Source organism: Cryptomeria japonica, chromosome 1 (genome assembly GCF_030272615.1).
Source record: "Cryptomeria japonica chromosome 1, Sugi_1.0, whole genome shotgun sequence".
NCBI lineage: Eukaryota > Viridiplantae > Streptophyta > Pinopsida > Cupressales > Cupressaceae > Cryptomeria > Cryptomeria japonica.
In genome coordinates this window covers 693962963-693985235 of record NC_081405.1, presented here as the reverse complement: position 1 = coordinate 693985235, position 22273 = coordinate 693962963, and positions in this window count along the sequence as shown.

The following is a 22273-nucleotide window of genomic DNA, read 5'->3' as shown; positions in this document are numbered from 1 at the left end:
CTTATTACTGTAACGACTTTGAGAGATAACTTTGCACACGCATTCCATGCTCTGTATTTTTTCTTCATCCACACTGGTATCAAAGGTCTCATCAGCAAATGCAAGTTTTTTACACATTCTTTATAGAAGGAGATATGCGGCCCGAATGATCCTTGGTTTTCATCATTTTCCCCTTTTCCCCCAAACCAGCCAACAACTGTAGCAACTTGCTCAAGCGTTAACGCTCGACGATGCTGCTTGTCCTTTGTAATCAAAGTTTCAAGCGTCAGCATATGCCAAGTAACACGTTCCAGTCCATTTTGCTTTATAACGCTGACAAACTAGACACAAACAGAAGCAGCAACAACTTTTATTTGATCACTAACTCTTGCGGATCATCAAATTTTACATTCTACTTAAAATGGATTGATCCGTTTATATATATAAACGATAGCAGTGTTAGGAATCGGGAAGGACAACTGAGAGGGGCGAATCAGTTGTCAATAAATTACAACCCAAAATAAATTATCCCAACATAAAACTCAGTGTCAGTAAAACAGATTAACAGTTATATTAATACCGGTACAACTTAATGTATGAAACAGAAAGGAAAACAACATCCACAACACATGACACAGATATTTTGATGTGGAAACCTATAAGGGGAAAAACCACGGTGGGAAATCTTACCCACAATCAGATGATACTACTGCAGCTAGTAAGTGAATACAATAATGGGGTCTGCACATGCAGAAAGGCCAACTGCCTAGAGCTCACTGCTCAATCACAAAATAGGGAGTCACACTGACTATATAGTTGGATGGTTAAATCCAATAATAAATGTACTGCTTCAATATAGCCTCTTCAATGCTAGATTCCGTACCAGTTTAAGCTCTGAGCATGGGTGCGAAACACCTTCATAACCTTCCCTTCAACCTTCAGATAATATCTGCGTGATTTGCACAAGGATCTGGTTATTTGTGCTCTTCACAATGATCTTCAATATTCATACATACTCACACACACTTCCAAATAAGATCTTACAATTATTTATACAAAACCTAAGACCTCATCATAAGGTCGACTCCTAAAAGATATTACATTTGAATCAATTACAAAATAAGTCTTGGTGCAATACAGTATGTCAGCCTCAACACATTATTCAATCAATAAACCATTTCCAAAATAGGTCGTGCTTATCTGGAACATGCTTTCCTATGTCGGTTCATAACTTGGACTATGTCGGTTCATAACCTAGACCTACCTGTCGGTAAAGGCAAATATGTGAACCCGATTAGACCAATATGCAAAACACCAAATGCAAACATCCAATCCATGTCTTTGACATAACCAAATGATCTCCAGATGATAACAAGTCATGAACTTCCTGATCTGCCAGTGAACCATATACTGGTAACTGTACATAAGCCAATATCCATACCGGAACCACAATGTGTCAATTCAACAACAAACCAATATAACCAGAGTGTCAAATCAATAATGTAGACCTTCAAAAGGATAAGTTGTGACATCAATGACAAAACCAATGCAACACATGACAAAGTCATCCATAATACTAAGAAGTAGAGGAATAAATCTTCCAACAATGTTCCCCCACAAGCAAACAATGCGACTACCGCGTGTGGACACCTATGTCTTCTTATGTTGTTGTAGCTATTTTTCCATGAGACACGATCAAACACATCACCAAAACTTTTACAACGCAAACACTGGCTATCTAGGCACCAAAACGGAGCCCCCCAATCCCATGCAGTATACACTATACAGTGTCTTGTAGTTCAATAGTCATCCAAGTACTAAAACAGTGGAAGATTTGACAAGTGAAATGAAATAAACTCTCGAGATAATTTTTCTTCTCTACTCTTCTTTCGAGTAAATCAATATTATTTATTTTATATATTTATTAAATAGAATATTTTTTATTTTAATTAAAAATATAATTTAAAAATACATATAATTTAAATTTAAAATTTATATTTAAATTGAAAATGAAATAAGAGAAAATTAAACCAAATGGTTAGCAAAGATAGGCATTCAATATAAACCAAATCATTTGAAATCATTATCAAGGAAGAATAACATAAAAGCATAAATAAGAAACATGAATGAAGGCAAATACTTCCCTCATGACACTTCCTAAGTCATTTTGGTCTTCCTTGTCTTCCTCGTCTTCACAAACCTCATTGCTTCAAAGTTGACAAATAAAGAGTGGGAGAGCTACTCACATTTGCATAACAACATAAGGATTGAGTGGATAAAGATGTAGAGAAGATGAGTGTGCAATGGATATGGATTATGTTTTCACAAGGACAACATAAGGATACTAATGAGGTGGATATGAAACCAAAAAGGCAACATAAGACTATGATGAAAAGTGAATGATTTGAGATGAGTGGAGGCTCCAATTTATAGAGTTTGGAGATTGGAAACGAATAGTGGAAATCAAAAGATGATGAAGGGCCATGATTGAATGAGAGAGCAAGGTTGTCATAACCCTCCTTTATCACTTTTGATTTGATACAATTACTATTATATCTTTTTGTGGTTGAGCTATTGAATATGGTTGAATAATTATTATAAAAGGTTAAATAATGGACCCACATACACACTTGGAGAATATAATTTAAATAGGTATTATTTATTTTCCCATTTCCAAATATGGCACATGTTGTAGGAGAAATTAGAAGCTTCTAGAGGAATCTTCATTCTTTAATTTCCTTGCATGTAACTCCCCCCACTAGGATATTAATCAATTTTGCATGGATCCAATATTGAAAAAGAATCTCATTTTCAATTAATTTCTCTAGATAGTGGATTTAAGGGGTTTTTCCTATATATTGTATGCAAGTTTTCAAAAGAGAGAGTTGATTATTTTTGAAGAAAAGTTTTCTCAAGTAGTAGTTTTGTTTTTTCTGGTAGTCACATTTCATTGTAGGATTGTTAAGTAGTTGCTTTTGAATAAATTCCATAAAAGTTGCAAGGAAGGATCAAGCGAGGCTAGTTGAAGAAATCGGAGGGGATTCTACATCAAGCTTCAAGTATCCAGGTTCTCCTCTTTTAATTGACATGCATGAACTTTATATTTTGAAAGAAATAGTTTAATTTCTCTCTTAGAACATATTTCATATAAATGATCTACCATATTTCATATTTATTTATTTAATTAATTTTGTTTAAAAAAAAAAAGAAGGAAAGAGATCTTTCTTTTTAAGTCTAGATATGTGCATGAATCTTGTTTTCTTGTTTTCTTTCATGTGAGTAAAACTTACTGTGAATAAAAATAAGTTAATTAATTACTCATGTATGAAATCTTGTTTTCCTGTGAATGAAACTTACTGGGAATAAAGATTAATTTCAATCTTGTTTTCTTGTTTTCTTTCCTATGAGTAAAACTTACTATGAATAAAAATTAATTAATTAATTACTCATGTATGAAATCTTGTTTTCTTATGAATGAAACTTACTGGGAATAAAGATTAATTTCAATCTTGTTTTCTTGTTTTATTCTAAAACTTACTGTGAATAAACATTGTTGTCATGAGAGAAATTTTATAAAATCTCCTCTCCATTGTATTTGCTTGCCTCAATTTCAAGCATAATGTATCATTTTTTTGTGCTCCCGTGAAATCATCTGAAAACAATTTACTCTAATATCTTTCATACCTGTGAGTAGATTTTTATTTTATTTTGTTTTCTTTTATAATAACATTTTTGTTACCCCTCTTGAATTTTTAATAAAACTCAAATAAAACCATACATATACATATACATATACATATACATATACATATACATATATATATATATATAAAATAAAATAAAATGTCAAACGTGAAGGGGCGGAATTATTATTAACGTTTGGGGAGTGGTACTCTCCACTACCCCTGTGGTCACTGCTACAACAGTGGTCACAGAGGGAGTGGAGGGGCCCACGGCCGTCCCCTCATCACTGCGGGCCTGCACCTGCAAGTCCGCAGTTTTGGTGGGACCCGTGGCCCCACTCTCTGCTTTGGCATTTAAAGCCATACCTTGAATTAGTTTTTTTTATATCAAATTACCTTTTTTATTTATTTTAGATTATGTATTTATATAAACATAATAAATTAAAAAAAGAGATATAATAAATAAATAAAATAATAATGGTGTTAATGACTTGAGGGTTTTATATAATATAAAGCATACATATATAGAAAAAGTATGTTAATTTATTTACATTAATTGAAAAACCAAATTTTATTATCAATGGTAAATTCTAAAGGGGGAGAAAGGAATTGGTCCCTAAAATTGAGTCAACATTAAAATTAGATAAATGGAAAAAAAAATTGTTTGTAAAAGTTATTTGGAAAACTTAAGTAGGAATGTTTAATTGGAATTCATTTGCAATAATTTTAACGTAAAGTTCCTCTAAGTAGATCCTTTTAATTAGATGATTCATTTAATTCACGAATTTAGATTTGATCAAGCTGACTAAAGAAATCTTTCTTTCCCTTTCTAAGTATCAATGGTTTTTTTTTTAAGAAAAATAAAAGAGGTCAAATTAGAATAAGATGAAGTTAATGCCATTGGGGGCACTTTTATTCTTTTCTTGTTATCTCTATACAAGTTACACTTTCTCACTTATCCATGCTAGTTCCATAATTCATGATGTTAGATGGTAGATCTCTCATTTATTCTAGTTCAAGAGACTTTTCTTCTTTATATGTAGAGTTTATTTTGTGGCTTGATTCTCAATATTGGTTTCCATTATATCTACATTAGAATAGGGTTAATTTCATTTGAATATAAGAGTTAGACCTCTTAGTTAGAAAACTAAACAAAGGGAGTTGGAAAACAAAAACCTAGCAGTGTTAGGTATTTACGGTGCCTCTGGGTCACACTTACGTGTAATGTCATCGTGTTGAACTACTGCACTTAACTCCTAATAAAGTTGCATCAACGATGTCTGTGGCATCGTCCCTATAAATCATTGGGGAGTAATAAGGGACACTTGGAAGTTAAAATCCAAGGGGTAGGTAATCCCGCTTGGATCGATAATCTAATAAGATAATCCTTAAATGATTTTACATCCACTAGTTAAACCATAGTAAACCCCTTTAGGGTTGATTGAGTGAAATGCTTTTATAAATTTGGCTTAATCTTGAAGAGTTGTTGACAATTGACAATTAGGTCAAGGGTGATGCTTATGATAGGTATTAGGATCTAGTTGTTTTAGGCCACAAGCAATAGGCCATCTTGAGCCTTTGCTTAAATGCTACCATCATGGGTAGCAACCATAGAGAAACTGTCTGGGACATTGACCCTAGAAAGGGTTGCGTACCCACCAAACAGTTTACATTAAACCATAGATTAGAAAATAGAACTACATAATTTACGCTTTGATCCCGTGCCGAAACGGGTATGTAGGCAATCTAGGGACAAAGCTGTCCCTAGTACTCAGGTGTTCAGGATGGGGTCTAGGATTTGGTATAATAGATGGATTACAAATCCTCCTAATTGAAAGAGAAGGAGAATAAAGGAAAAAGTAATTCAATGCATACTCGGAAGGAATCCCGTATGGATTCACTTGACTTCCTGAGGCTTTAAGCCAAATTTTGAGGCGGAATTCAAGCTTGCATTATGTTATTTTGATTTCTCCTAAGGATGGCGACCTCGGTGCACTCCTATTAGAGGATTGCAGTACTTAGTGAGTGACTCAGGACCCGAATGGCCTCGATGAGTCTAAGTCTCTGACCAAAGCACCTCCTATCCCAAGTTGGATAGATGTCTACCCCGTATGGGTAGGTGCCTATCCTGTATTGGATAGATGAAACCTCTTGTCCCGTATGGACAGATGCCTAACCCATATGGTTAGATGCTCATCCCGGATGGATGAATGGCTAATCCAAATGGATAGATGCCTAGAGTATGCGATTGAATCAAACACAAAAGATTAAATAAATAAAAAAAGGGTCAAAATTTTGTTGGGTTAAGTATAGTGGGTTATTACAAAGGTGTGCTCATACATGTGTGAACGCATCTTGGTAAGAACAACTATCATAGGGAAAAGGGGAAGATTTAATCACACATGTGTAAGCAAATATTGGGAAGCCCATGAGGCTAACAAGTGGAAACACATACAGTGGAAAGGTGTAAGGGCTATTGGAAGGGGGGTTATGGCATATGGGCTAAAAGGGGAAGGTGTAGGATGGCTTCATGGGGAAGAGCATTCTCACACATATGTGAGCACCCCTTCATTAAAGGTGATGTGGAGAGGTGAAGTGACTTGCGCATGCAAGTCCTTTAAGAGGGGAGTCACATGTGGAGTCAAGTGTGGACTTGTGTAGATGTGTAGTATTTAAAAATTGAATAAATACTAATAGGGATTATGCTTTGGGTTAATTATCTTATTGAGGGGATTAAAAGGTGGGTTTGTAAGAATCACATAATTAGTTTAATTAATTATGAATTAATTTTGCTAATTGGGATTAGGAATATAATTGGAATATTCCCTAAGGTTGAGTTTGATTTATTGAAATAAGTCAAACTTTGGGAGAAATGGAAAGGGGTTATTAATTAAATATGATTTAATTAATTTAGGGGTAATAATTTAGGATAATATGATTAATTAAATTAATCATGTGATAAAGGGATAATTAAATAAATATTAATTTAATTAATTTTATGTGTCTACAATCGATTCTAATTGAAATGCAATAAAATGGTTAGTTTGAGATTAGTCATCGACGTAAAAACTAAAACCATTTAAAAGAATTATCAAGGTAGGTTAAACATAAGACATTAATACTTCCCTCAAGACACTCTTGATGCCATTATCTCTTCCTTGTCCTCCTCGTCTCTAAGATCCTACGTTGTTTCAAGGTTGACGAATCAAGAGTGAGAGATTGAGAATACTTAAGTGTGGAATGCTCTCGCTTGCATAACAAACTAAGTGTGGATGAGTGGTGTAGATTATGATTTGGATATGATGAGGGATTATGATAGTGCAATCATAAGTGGATAAATGACCAACATAATAAAGTGATGAAAGTGGATCTAGAATAAAAAAGGAGTTATAAGGCTATATGATGAAAAGTGGATCTAGCATCAAAAAGGCATTATAAGTCTATGATGAAAAATTAGATGCTTGATTGATGGATAAGGGCTCAATTTATAGTTTGAGGGTTAGAAACCGATGGGCGAGATCAAAGATTGGTCAAGGGAGGAGATTAAAGGGTAGAAAAAGGTATTCTCACACATGTGTGAGCACATCTTGGGAAGAAAAACTATCCTAGGGAGAAGGAGAAGATTTGCTCATACATGTGTGAGAAATTCTTGGGAAGTCCAAGAGGTGATAAGTGAAAACACTTGTGGAAAGGTGTAAGGTCTAGTGGAAGAGAGGTTATGACATAAGGGATAAAAGGGGAAAGTGTAGGGTGGCTCTATGGTGAAGAACATCCTCACACATGTTTGAGAACTGCTTGGTCAAAGGTGATGTGGAGATGTTGAAGTGACTTGTGCATTCAAGTCCTTCAAAAGGGGGGTCAAATCTGGAGTCACATGTGATTTTGGGTAGATGTGCAACATTTTAAATTTGCATAAATACTAATAGGGATTAGGCCTCGGTTTAACAAATTTAATGAAGGGATTAGATGATAGGTTTGTAGGAATTGCTGAATTAGTCTAATTAATTATAAATTAATTTGACTAAGTAGAATTAAGGATAAAAATGGAATATTCCTTAAGGTATAATTTAATTTATTGAAATAAATCAATATCTGGAAGAAATGGAAAGGGATATTAATTAAATATAATTTAATTGATTTAAATGTAATGGTAGGTTATAATGATTAATTAAAATAATCATGTGATAAAGACATATTAATTAAATAATAATGTAATCAATTTTTAAGTGTCTACAATAATAATATTTGAAACTACTTTGATGTTTTTATCATTCCAACAATTTATGGTGTAGTAAATTAGATATATAAGTATATTATACTTTGATTTCTTTTTAATATTTTAAATTTTTTATAGTTTATTTGTTATTTTCATTATTTTATACTATTTGTTAAATACAATTTGAGTGTGCATATGTGTTTTATAGTGTATCTCAAAGCCATGAAAAAATAATATCAGTGATTAATTAATAATTGTATAATTTATATAACCTTATGTATTTGGTTGCCCTAAAACCGCATTTAATTTAGATATTGAAACTAGCACGTGCACTTGAATGAGGTGCAATGGTTACACCTAGCAAGATATACTTTGAATAATATATTGGAATGTATAAAATCAAAAAAAAAAAGGAAAAATTATATTTAGTGTCTATATTTCATAGTTTATTAAATTATAGTAATTATTTATCGTGACTTCACCTATGTCGGATGCCTGGGCGGTGTCATTTTCCTCTCTGTATGGGAAAGCATGGTGTGCCCACCAGAAGTCGACACCAACAAAGATTTTGACGTGATACATCACGACAATCCCATAAGCTTTTTCAATATATAATAGCCTATTGGCTAAACATAATTTTAATTATTCTCATTCTTTTATATTTCATAATCTTTATAATAAAAAAATTCTCAAGATTGTAATTTATTATATTATAACACTAATATTAATTAGTGATAATTTTAGATATTTTACCTAAATGATTATTAAGTAGATATAATCATATACTTTAACTTATATCTTCAAATAAATTTTATATACAAATATTGCATGTTTAAGAATATTTTGAAAAATAGTTAATTCATTTTAAAATTTTAAAGTTATTAAAATAATTATAAATTAAATTTTAACTAAATAAAATAACTTTATAATAATCTAATATTAATATTAATGGCTTTTTTATAAAACTAATATTAATACCAATATTATAATGTATTTATATTATAATTATATTGGCAAAATTATCATAATCATTGTTAAACTATTTACATATATACATTGTATTTATATTATAGTTATATATTGATATAATAATTTATAACTAATAAAAAAAATTATATAAAATAAATTATGTAACTGTTTATTTTCTTACTTTAGTAAATAATTAATAATTAGTTATTGTGTAGCTTTTCATTCTTGGACTTTTGTTAAGGATTTTTTATTATTATTATTTGCATTGACTTTGATTCAATTATGACGAGTTAACTAACCCCTACTATGTAAATCATAATTTTGTCTAGTTTCCATTGCCTTTCATATTTTCATTTAGGTCCCACCTCCTTTTTCCTAATTTAATGTTTCCCATTCTTTTTCTTAATCTTCTTCGACCATTTTACTTTTCTGAAACCTAGTTCTATTTGATCTTCCTTATTTCTTATTTTATTTTATCTCCATATCCCTGTTTGTATAGCCTTTTTTCCTTATCGCCATTTCCTTTGTCTATTTAGGTTTCATTATTTTACAAGGCTTTAATATAGATTTAGTGTTGTAAGACTAATACAAAAATATTAGTGAAGAATATAATAGAATGATATAAGAAAAAAAATGTCAAAAAACAACTAGCAAAACTTCTTATAAAATTTCACCCCATTCTAAGACAATGGACCAAATTATCCCCTACACAAAATAAAGATATATTTGATTGAATATAGTCATATTTAAGGTATATAGAAAACATGATGTCTTTACACGACAATTGTAGTATTAAACAAAAATGTTTTCGAAGGGCCCATAAAATGCGGTGGAAATAATCTGATGGTTAAGACAACACAATTGTCTTGCATGCTAATCTGTGAATGTGAGTCCTTGATATGAAAGTTAGTTTGCCCCTTTCAAATAATGGATACACTTTCAACATAAAAATATATTCATCATTTTAAATCTCACTCATTTCAATTTCAATTTAGTTTTATTTAAAATCAAATATGTAAAATAAATAATACCAAAAAATATATTAGAAAAATGAAAATTAGATTTAAATAAAGTGTAGTTTTAGGGCAATCAATCTTTAATTTAAAATACAATTTAAGAAATACATAATTTAAATTCAATATTTATATATAAAATGAAATGAGCAAACATTAAAATGAGATGAATATATTTGCTTATAAAATATAGTAATATTTGAAACTACTTTAATATTTTTTTATAATGTTTCATGTATAATCATCTCATATTCTAATTGCATTTTTTATTTTTAAGTTTTAGAGTTAATTTGTATTTTTTATTTATTTTTAAATACAATTTGAGTATACATATGTGTTCTATAGTGTTGCTCAAAGAAATAAAATCATTGATGAAAATTTAATTTTTCATATCAATATTATTTAATTAAATTTTCAGCAGTGATTTTATTTCTGTAAGCAACACTATAAAACACATATGCATACTCAAGTTGTATTTAAAAAAATATAAAGTACAAATAAACTCTAAAACTTAAAATATTAAAAATACAGTAAGAATATAATATGATTATATATCTGAATGTACCACAAACATTATTAAAAATATTAAAGTAGTTTCAAATATTATTATATTTTATAAGAAACTATATTCATCTCATTTTAAAGTTTGCTCATTTCATTTAATATATAAATATTGAATTTAAATTATATATTTCTTAAGTTGTATTTTAAATTAAAATTATACAAATCAATTTAACAAATATATAAAACAAATAATGTTGATGGGAAAGAAGAGTAAAGAAGAAAACATTATCTCGATAGTTATATTTCATTTCACTTGTCAAATCTTCCACCATTTTAGTAATTACATGATTATTAAATGTCGTATTGCATGGGATGTAGCCATGGTCCATGGGATGGAGGGACTCCATTTTGGTGCCTAGATAGCCAGTGTTATATTTTGAAGCAAGATAAGAAACAAAACTATAAGGTGAAGGTCTTGCATTGTCACATCCATCAATGTTCAGTCACATTTATATTGTTATTTTAGGATTGTATATCTTCAATTTTTTAATGTAGGTTTTCCTTTCACATGAGGTAGTATGTCATTTTATCTTTCTATCTTCATTTTTGCCTCTATACCTCTGTTTTCTTTTTTCCCTTATCTCTAAACATCTCTTACCCTCTCTCTCCTACTTTTTAAACCTCTATATCTATATATTTTTATTATTCTTTATCTCTTCATATATATGTATGTATGTATATACATATATATTTGTATATACATATATATATACATATATACATACATATATACATATATGTGTGTATATACATATACATACATACATACACACATGTGTGTGTATGTTTGTATGTATGTATATGTAAATATGTATGCATGTATATATACATATATATACATATACATACACACACACACACACATACATATATACATATAGAGATATATGGGTTTGCCTTCATAGTATATCTTGGATCGGGATTATGTAATCAGGGTGGCGGGTGGATAGTCTTAGTTTTTATGTTATGTGTGAAGGAAAATAGTATGTAACCGTATTTTGATACATTAATATAGGGCGTTATCCCCGTAAAGATATCACTTACCATATATATATATATATATATATATATATATTTGAATCTTTCACTCCACTATTGATACCTTTATTGCATAAACAACATCATTTGATAAATGACCTACCAGTTCATGTAATGCCCCGCCAGGAAACCCCGAAGGGATAAGCCAAAATTACAAGAATAGAGTGCAAATTTTTTTTTTTTTTTTTAAGAGTTACACCACAATAAGATACAACAAGATATCAAAGATTCAGATTACATAGCGGAAGACATCAACTAACACCTAAAGAGTTTCCCAACGAGATTACTTAAATTTCACAATTTACTTAACTCACACAATTAATCCAATAACTGATTATCTTAATAACGAGATAATTCTTAATCAGGATAATTTCTTTTAAAAGAGGGAAATATAAATCACAAGCGAAGATTCATCATTAAGATCCATTCATAATCTTCATTCAAGCTTTTCATTTAAAATTACAAACCATACATCTAACATTCTAATACACTAGGATTTCATCATAACATAAGAGATCTTTCCAAGCATATTTAAATTCCTTAACAACAACTGAGTATAATTCATTACTCTAAGTTACATTCTTTCATATTCCAACTTATTGCATTTCAAAAGATGATTGCATACTAGCATCTACGATAAATCTCATCTAAACCACTTACGCATTCGATCAACATGGCATTCAAGAAAGAACTGAATATAAGCATTTATAGTTAATTCCAATTATCCACTTAACCATTCTAACATAAGTTAATCATACATGATAAAGTTGAATAAAGGAAACATAAGAGAATACATCACATAACACCATAATGATCTCGGAGTTCAGCCCTAAAGGGCTACATCTCCGGGTCTGCTCAACTGCAAGACCCCTCTGATAATTAATAAAGTTAAGAATACAAGAGGTTACACCATTACAATCTGGCCATCAAGGCGAAATATAAACAATATACAAACGACCGCATCGGTCCATAAATACATAAACGATCCCTGAGAAGAACAGGATCCAGCTGAACATAATCAAGCTAAAACAAAGGTCCAGAAGAGCATCCACAAGACTGAGCCATCACCACCCAAGGTCTAACATGAAACCGATACTCACAAGGGCAGAGACAAAAGGAAGACCCACAAAGGTACTCCTAACAGGACAAATGACAACACACTAGCGAACGTAGGGACAAGTGTCATCACACAACCTGGTATGGTTACCATGGCAAGTCTTCATAGGTCCCGGCCCCATACACTGGGTTACCCTGGCAACCTAATCCGAGCTTCCGGCCCATCCAAGCCTCATGTGGACCCACACATCCTCTCGTGAAGACAAGGATGGTGGTTTGCCATTTCAGGCCTTCTCACAGCATGTCGAATCTATGATAGCACTCGTCCCATGTGTGAGGCACATTTATCTTACTTAGAGATTACATTATAATCTACTTAGGTTATCACTTATTAGACTCACTTTTGACGGGTTACCCAGCAGCCACTTTGGGCGCGGCCCCAATCGAAAGCCACTTTCCCATACGACACTAGACTAAACTCCGACGAACTCAAAACCAAGGAATACACATGGTCAGACGAACAGAGTTCAAGAAGGGAGAAACAATCATCTGGTCAAACACGACTCAAGGGTAATCACTTACTGACGGTACTCTAACTAGAGACCCGACCAACAACGGTCAACCACAATCATCATTCGAAAAACACACAAGGAGGATATGATCAAAACGACACTACCACAATACAACAGTCAGCTCGAAATCGAGGACTGAAACAGGTACCCCAAGTCAAGCCATATGACAGGGTCCTATCAAACAAAGCACTCATGCCATTTCATAATTAAAGCGAATACAGCAATTAAACACGCAAAGGCAATAAACAGACAAGACAATATCTTCTCAAATTGATTTAAACATTAAAATCGATCAAGTTTTCTACAAGATCTATACTAGATTTCAGTTATCTACCTCAACTAGGGATAAGTTGTTCTTGGTTTTCTAACTCTCTCTAAGGTTCAAAGCATCAAACAGACATATAAAGCCATAAAGAGTTTTTTTTAAACCAAATTCATATTAATAAAACTCAGACAACCATTAATCTATTAAATAAGATATTTAATCTCCGACAAAACATCATTAACATACTGGTCTAAAACCGACCTCTACAGTTCGCATTTTTCAAACCCAGATGTATAATACGAATCACGGAAATATAAATATAAAAAGAGAATCTAATGAAGCTAATCATTTCCAAAAGCACATCATTAAATTTCTAATGATCAATGGTTCAATATTCATTTCGGACCCTTCCAGATGACTTATACCCTTAAAATCTTCAAACGATATATATATAGGCAATAAGTACGTTTAAACTCAAAAGGATTTTCCCAATATAACAATATTTGATCTACCCAAAATATTCACAATTTGATATTAAATCTTACATCAGAATCTACATTAAATAGTATTAAAAACGTTATATATTTTTTTTTGAGTTAAAAAAAAATACATTAAAAAAAACATCTTTCATTAAAATTGATACTCATATCATATGCATTTTTTTTTTTGAGTGATAAAAAAAATACATTAAAAAAAAACATTTTATAAGCCACGTTTAAAACAAAAAACGCATTTAAATTAAGTGGCTAGGGCGGGCCGTGCCCTAACCCTAGCCGCAGGCACTGGGGGAAACTTCGTGGGTGGCGCCACGGTGGTGCTCGCAGGTGCCGCGACGCCTTGCGGCCACCGCGGCCCCTACGGCCACCGCCGTGAGCCGCGGGCAACAATGAACGCAGACCCCACGGTAACGGGTACGGAGGAGAAGGGGGGGACGTGCGGGGGAGGGGAGGAGGAGCGGGTGGAGCTCCGCTCCCCGCCCTCCAAACCCCAAACCCACGGTGAAAAACACACACGCCCGGTTCGGTCTCCATTAAAAAAAAACACAACGCACAGTTCGAAATAATATATTTTCTTAATTTTTTTTGAAACACAGTTCAATATTAAAAATCAATGTTTTCATTTTCCTTAAAAACACAGTTCGAACTATTAAAAACAAAACGCCCACTACAGAGCTTGCTAATGGATTTCAATTCAATATAATTTCGGTTTAAACGAACTGGTTTAGATATCATATTTTCTTGAAGGTTTTTCATCCTTTCCAATAACAAAGGGTTTCAAACACCCAAACAGCAATGAGGAAAATACACATTTCCATTAAAATCTCCAGCCAAATTCAAATGGCCAAACAAGGAACTATTTTATTTTAAAACCAAATGGTTAAACAGATCCTACCTGATCTCGCATTCCTGGCAAGATCTGCCGAAGAGTCCAAAACTCCAGCTCCCAAACCCTTCCTTCTCCATCCAAAATCCTCCAATTTCATCTCCAAAATCTTTTCCCATCAAAAATTCTCCAAAAATGTCCCTCCCTCCATTTTCCCCCAAATTTGGGTTATATGGAAGAGTTGACCAAAAATTCTATTTTTGGAATTAAAAATTTTATTTACAAATAATTCTCCAAATTTAATACTTTTCTAACTATAGCAACAAATTAAATTGCTTTCCAAATCCAAAATCGATTTCCTCATTTAATTAAATTTAGCCCTTCTAATTTCAAAAGCCAACAGAATGCTATTAAATCCATTGCGATAAAATATAAAACTTTCTTTTTCAACAGCAAAAATAAAATGCATTTAATATTCAAAATCAGTCATTTAATCGAACTCACTCCCAATTAAAATAAGCAATCCAATATCAATGAAAATCGCATAACGAAAACCCGATTAATTTAATCCATTAATCTTCAATGCACAAACGCATATATTTAATAAAGAAAATTACTAAGGACTAATTAATCAATTTAACCATGCACACCAAGCACGCAAACCGAGAAAGTCAACCAAACAGACGACTCGCAAACCCAAACAAAAAGGGATAACCGACAACGACTGGCGATGCTCACTTGAGCACGACGAAGGTCAACTAGGGTCTTATGACCACCTAATCCAACTCTAAGGATTAAAAAGGTACACTCAAACCTGCAATTCAGGTGAAGAAGAACCTCGCACTCAAACGGCATTGTACTTGAAATCTCCTGCAACCAAGAGTCATACATGCATACATACATAAAATTTAATGAAAGCGTTAGCTCGATGTTAATACCATGATATAGGTACACTAAACAACTTGCATACAACTAGTGAGAAAACCACATCAATAGCTATGCGTAAAATTAACATCTGACTATGACATAATATTACGATAAACTAATCAAGATTAAACCAAGGTTAGAAGTAGATTAGGGCAGGGGTACTATAGTTCACCTCATTTATTACACAAATACATGTATGAAAAAAAAATACCAAAATTTTCTCCAATTGACTTCCATGCCTCTTTGACTCTACCCATTGCAGAGCAAGATGCACTAATAATTAAATAGTCAATAACAATCTTATACCTTATTTTTAAAAAATGATATATATTTATTTTTTAATTGATGAACATTAATTCTTAATCATTAAACTAGTTAATATTTTAAAATTAATCTAAAGAGAATCATGCATTTGAAAGGATATCCAGTACACAATTTATATATTTCAATTTTATAGTACTAAAATTTAAAGTTGTTTTCTATTTAAATATGTATATTTTAAAATAAATATATATTGATCAAACTGAAAAAAAAATAATAATAATAAAAAATTAACACTAAAATTAAATCTTCAATATGATCAAATTTTAAACAACCAAAGTGCGAACCAGTCAAGACCAAGATAATTTATCCTTTATATATATATATATATAACATGACCCTATTGGTAGTGGACTTTGATTATCCTCTTCATTCATAGGTTTTGTTTTAGTCATTCATGTTTCGATCTATGTAAGTACACGCACATGTATTTGAATCTTTCACTCCACTATTGATACCTTTATTGCATAAACAACATCATTTGATAAATGACCTACCAATTGACCTCATTTATTACACAAATACATGTATGAAAACAATATACCAAAATTTTCTCCAATTGACTTCCATGTCTCTTTGACTCTAACCATTGCACGCCAACATGCACTAATAATTAAATAGTCAATAATAATCTTATACCTTATTTTTAAAAAATGATATATATTTTTTATTTTTTAATTGATGAACATTAATTCTTAATCATTAAACTAGTTAATATTTTAAAATTAATCTAAAGAGAATCATGCATTTGAAAGGCTATCTAGTACATAATTTATATCTTTCAATTTTATAGTACTAAAATTTAAAGTTGTTTTCTATTAAAATATGTATATTTAAAAAAAAAAATTAACACTAAAATTTTATCTTCAATATGATCCAATTTTAAATAGCCCAACTAAAAACCAGTCAAGACCAAGATCATTTATCCCATTTATTGGATAAAAAATTTAAAAACATGTACATAAAAACAACATCAGCACATTGGAAATGAGAAATTGACATCACACAATCTAGATAGGAAGTTGCCCCCTACTGAGCTACTCATTTACTTACAAAATTCATGGTTTATTTTACGATTTTGATTGCATGCCTAACTCTTCGAAAATAGAATGTGAGACATTCCAAGCCTATGAAACCTTCAACCCTTCTTTAAAGACAATATGTTTAGATTCAAGGGGTAAATTTTATTTTTGAGCCTAATGTGAATTTTTTTTTCATGAATTTGAAATCCAAGGAAGGAAGATTTAATTCTTTAATTTTATGTATTTATTCAAAAGGAAAAGGATATTAATTTTGTAAATCCTACAAGTAGTTATAACTTAATTAGAAAAATAAATGGCTAAAAAGCTATAGTGTAATGTCCCGTCAAGGAACCCCCAAGGATCTAACTAAACAAACTCAAAAAAGAGTGAAATATGTTTTTTAAGGATTTAGTGCTCGTCCTTTAACAAGTATAGGAACAATTCAAAATTTAATTGCACAATTGGAAGGAATACTACTAAAATATCCTCTAAGGTTCCCAAATGATGTTACTTAACCACCTCCAATACATAAAAGAAATTAAATCATTTCTATTTAACATTTGATCTATTCATTGTGCATAAACAAGAAATCCAACAAAATCAAACCGTCCATACACATTTAATGAATTAGGATCTGAATTGCATCCAATTAACTTCTAAGAATAGATTCATTTTAAACCCAATACTAGAAGTTCCTATATCATACAAGATAATGAACAATGAACATATATGCATTTCAAGTTACCTAAGATCAACATTTCAACTTACTATCATAGGACCTACCATATCATACCACCTAAATTATATTATATTCACATCATGATTACAACATAGTTACATCAATTACCTAGAAGCTGTGTCCATAGTACATTTACACTTCATATAAACATAACTACAACATGAAACATCAATGAATCTTCGCCTAATACACTAAGATGACCATAACCAAGAGAAGAAACTAGAGAAAGAATGAAGCCAATCCATGCATAAGAAGGTTCGAAATCCTTGATGGAAGAAGGACTCTACCACCTTACCATGCGGATCCCAAAGGACAACCCCCATGCTAGGAGATAGACAAAAATCTTGTTGGCTTGATGATGATGATGATGAGTTGTTTGATGACTTAGATTGTGTTGTCATTCATGGCAACCATGTTGGTTTTGTCATCTAATTCATCTATACCTATAGGTATAGCCTAACCTGTAGTGAAACCGGTTGACAACAACGTAAATAGGAATAGAGCGTTGATCAGACAACCGATATGGACGATTGGTGAAGAGTTAGGTGTTGCAGTTTAGAACATATATTTATAACATTGGCATGAGTCTATGATTGAAACCACATCAACAGGTTCAGTGTATTGAGTGAGTTATGATTGACTGTCATGAACTCTGTGAAGAAGAATGTATACCGATAACAGATCATTAACCGGTAATCATTTATAGTTTGGTGGTGGATCTTATCATGTCCATAACTTAGTGACGATGTGTCTGAATCCATGTGTAATGATAAGAAGGTGTTTGAGCACATACAAGGATCGGATTTCTTTGGAAACAACAAATTGCTTAGCAGAATGTGACAAGGGTTTTATTGCTTATCAAATCGATGTGCGGGTATATGTGATGGTCATTCAACAATGGAAATTGTCTAGAAATTTGTTGTAATGATCTATAATATATTTTGGTGGATTGTTTTGCTATAGTAAATGTAAATTCATTGTATTTTGAATGTAGTTAGGGTTATGTAGCTGACCTAGTTGAAAAGTGTATTTAGGTCTAGTTGAAGAAGAGATTTCGTGTCAGTGGTTTGAGAAGAGAGTATTGCCAAACCAGATTAAAGAGTCTGCATGTGTGTAGCAGAGTTGATCTAAAAAGGATTTGTACTAGCAAGCAAGGAAGTGTTGTGATCGGATCATTTACCCTGTTGTTTCCTAATAGTTACAATAGTTTGAAATCCCTTAACCGGGTAGACTTTACCAGGTCTTATATTGTAATTCCCTTCAGTGGGTGGCTCATTAACTTGAGTTTAAAATCCTCTAGCAAGGTTACTCCTAACAAGGTAGAGCTCTTAATAGAGCTAAGGTGAAATCCCTTGACAAGGTGACTCCTAACAGGGTCTTCTCTTAACTAGGTAGATTGTAAAGCTCTTAACAGGGCTAGGCCTTTAACAGGGCGCATTCTAAAAGAGTGCAAATATTTAATGGATGCTAATTCCCACCATGGTCTTTTCCATTTGGGTTTCCACGTGAAAAATCTATATGTTCATATGGTGGTTGGATTGTTAATGTGTGCATTTGATATCTTTACTTTGGTTGCATATTGATGAACACTTAAATGAATGGTTTGATAAATCTTCTTAGGAGACCGTTTGAGTAGTTACCAATACTGATTTTTGAAAGTATTGCAGAATTGTTTTACTACTAATTCACCCCCGTCTCAGTAGTAACCGAATCCTCATAATAACAATTGGTATCAGAGCACTAGGTCCTCTTTGTCGAGAATCTTAACTGCTTGAGGTAAAGATCCAAGATGATGAAGAAGGAGGGTCCTAAGTTCAGAAAGGATAACTACAAAATATGGAGTGACAGATTGAAGATCTACATCAAAGGAATGGGGGCACAGTTCTGGCAGCATGTTGAAAATAAGTACATAGCTCCTATCATCACTCTGACTCCAAATCAACTCAAGGAGCAGCGGGAGAATATTCAAGCCATGGAAGCCATTGTAAGTACACTTTTTGATTCTGAATATATTGATGTTCATGGTCTAGAAACAACTTATGAGGTTTGGGAAAATTTCAAGTTGATTTATGGTAGAGATGAGCATGTGAAAAAAGATAAAGAGGAAATTCTTAGAGGACAGTTTGATTATATGTGTATATGGTGAAAATGGATAACAATAATAACAATATTGAAAGGCTAAATGAATCCAACCACAGAACCCTAGCCTAACAATGAACAAAGATCCACCATAACATATGAAGATAACCTAAGACAATGCAAAATAACTCAAAATCACAAAGATTATACCATCACATGTCCAATAGGGTTTTGATCTCCATTCTTCCTATCTCCATTGATCTTGCTTGATATATTTGCTCTTAGATTTTAATATGCACAAGAGCTCAACAAAGAACGAAATGTGGTTGCAAGTAGGATCGTAGTGTAGTCAATTGCATAAAAGATCATTAGCATGTGTCATTAGGGTCTGACAATGAAGAAAGCATCTCCTTAAATAGAAGACACAATAGGAAATGGAGGGTTAAGATTGAGAGGTGTAAAAAGGAGGTCGGCTAGGATTAGAGGGTAGGTAAAGGAAATAATAAAATAATGAAAGGGGTAGGTAGTGTATGAATTAAGAGATGAATGACATGTGTCATGGGTAGAAAAAGCTAATGAATTAATTAAATAAATAAAGATTTATTTAATTAATAGAAGAAGTAGGACAATTAAATAAATAAAATATTTATTTAATTTAGGAAAAGGATAATTTAAATAAATAAATGTATTTATTTAAATGAGAAATAAGGCTAGAAGAGGATAAATGAATTAATTAAATAAATAAAAATTTATTTAATTAATAGAAGAATTAGGCTTAGATAATTAAATAAATAAAATATTTATTTAATTAGACATGACAATTTTAGGTGTCTACATTTTGCCCCTCTTTGAGACAATGCGGCTTGTCGCGTTGTTTCAAAGAAGATAAGATGAACTGATACAGAGTTGCCCCAAAATGGGAATGATATGCCCCCTCGAGAGATTGGATGAAAATGTCTGAAAAAATTGCAAACAATCTCTCGATAAGAAAGACGGGATAGAATGGGTTGACCGAATAAAGTGACAAAGTCACAGGCAGAAGAATACTGACTCGGGAAATGAGGGCGAGGGCTAGGGTAGGCTATAAGTTGGCCACGGGCAAAAGACATCCTCATTGTCATCCACACCCTTACAAGATCACAGTGCAGATCGAGAAAAGAGCAGCAGCAGTCAGCAGCGATGGCTTTCATTCTTAGATTTGACCGTGTTCGCCGATTCCAGCGACCAGCAGATGCAGGAGAGCCGGTAAGTACCCGAAAACCTCCTCTTACTTTCACGCATTTCAAGTTTTGTCATTAATGCATGCTAAGTAGCAATAAATGCGCTAGGAATAGGGTAGTTGAAATATGCAAAAACGCGGAACCGCGTCTGTGTCAGTGCCAGGCGCGTCTGTGTCGGACAGGCGCGTCTGTGTCGGGTCCAGGCGCGTCTGTGCCTGGAACCGCGTTTGTGCTAAATACGGACGCGTTTGTGAAATGTAGAGGCGTCTGTGCCCTGTAGGGGCGTTTATGTCATGTAGGGACGTCTGTGTTCCCTGGTCGCGTTTGTGCATGGTATAGGCACGTTTGTGTTTAGAAAGCGTGTCTGTGTTGCAGAAGCGCGTTTGTGCAGTCTATAAGCGCGTTTGTGTGTCAAAATGCATAGGTTGTGTCTTTTTAGGTCAAATCGGCAGTTCTGTGATGAACATACGCTGTCAATTGGATAAGCTGCTGAGAGGATACACTCAAGCAGGTCCTCTAGGAAGACTAGGATAGATCAAGGCACTTTGTGACGAATAGGGAGCACCAAGATAGGCAGCACTTTGTGATGAACAGGGAGTGCGAATGTGAGTAACACTTTATGATGAACAGGGAATGTCACACACGTAGTACTTTGTCATGAACAGGGAGCACTACTAGGATAGATAGCAACACTTTGTGATGAACAGTGAGTGTCACTAGGATTGGTAAGCGTATGCATTTAGATAGCAAGTAGCATTTTGTGATAAACAGTGAATGCCACGATAACTGACATGATTGATTGGTTGACTGCAGGAGTATCTGCCTATGTTGGAGTCATGGGAGAGATTCCCGTCTACTCAGAGGTTGCGACCAGAGTTGTCAGCCGAGGACTGAGCTGCGATTGAGGTTATGGGATTGAGATACATTCTATATGTGCCTGAGTTTCGGGTGAACATGGGATTGTTGACTGCACTGGCGGAGAGATGGCACTCCGAGACTTGCACGTTTCACTTGCCTATGGGTGAGATGACAGTGACGCTTGAGGACGTCTACAGGATTCTGCATATTCCGATCGATGGAGAGTTGATTCCATATGATCGAGATGGTGACAGGGAGGCACTGAGATGGGTATTCCAGGATCCTAGGTTGGAGATGCGAGCAGGTCACGTGGCATGGGATACCATGACCGCTACAGGTTTAGCTTTACCAGCTGTTATCGGAGGAGTCATCAGTGGGTACTTGTGTCCGGACAGAGCTACACGAGGATTGGCAGTTGGCTGGGGAGGG